General features: G+C 31.6%; 1 long non-coding RNA gene across 2 annotated transcripts in view; it reads right to left on the bottom strand.

Annotated features, from left to right (window-relative positions):
• Positions 1 to 61: 61 nt before the first annotated feature.
• LOC119592128 overlaps positions 62 to 759 on the bottom strand; it is a 3346-nt gene continuing 2648 nt past the window's right edge. For both annotated transcript variants that reach the window (XR_005230405.1, XR_005230404.1), the window contains exon 4: positions 62 to 646. This is a non-coding gene — a long non-coding RNA (uncharacterized LOC119592128). The remainder of the gene's footprint in view (positions 647 to 759) is intronic.

The following is a 759-nucleotide window of genomic DNA, read 5'->3' on the forward strand; positions in this document are numbered from 1 at the left end:
TTGGGAACCACTGTTCTAGAGCATAATAAAGCTGTTGATATGATACATGATCGCAACTTATTTGATCGTAATATCATCAACTGCCATAAATTAAGCAAATTAGTTTACTACTGAGATGAAACTGGAACAAGCTTCCTCTGGAGGCAGTTTGAAACTAAATCAACATATCTGATCAAAGTGTTCCGTCAAAAACATCTTTCATTATTTTTTAAGAAATCTTGAAATATTTTGCCATGCGTCTTTACAGATATGCATCGTAATAAACATATTTTCCAGGAAAAGGGGGAAATTACCATTCAAGTATTTTACGCAATAATCTTTAACAGGCATCTAAGATTCCCTAAGTAAATAATAAATCAAACAGCGACACTGTTTCGTTTAAAGCTTTGCCCCTCTTATCATCTTAATTTCTTTTTTCATTCTTTCTTTCTTTTTTTACATGTCTTCATTTTCATTTCGTTATTGTATATTATCTGTCAATTTGCTGTGTTGTACTTACTTGCAGCCTTGTGAACTTTGTATACCTGTGTGTGACCACCATTATAACTTCACGTGTGTATAATATATAAACAAAAAATGTCTTTCTGAACAAGTCAGAAAACAACAATTTTTGAAAACTCACTTGAAGACGGCGGTGCTGTTGCTACTGTTAGGGAAAAAAATAAGTTCACATTAATATATCGCAAATCTGAAACCCAAAACTTGAAAGCATAGTTTATATAACATACTTATCACTAATTTTCTTAATTTCTTTCCTTG

The sequence above is a fragment of the Penaeus monodon genome, chromosome 29 (genome assembly GCF_015228065.2).
Source record: "Penaeus monodon isolate SGIC_2016 chromosome 29, NSTDA_Pmon_1, whole genome shotgun sequence".
In the NCBI taxonomy this organism is placed as follows: Eukaryota; Metazoa; Arthropoda; class Malacostraca; order Decapoda; family Penaeidae; genus Penaeus; species Penaeus monodon.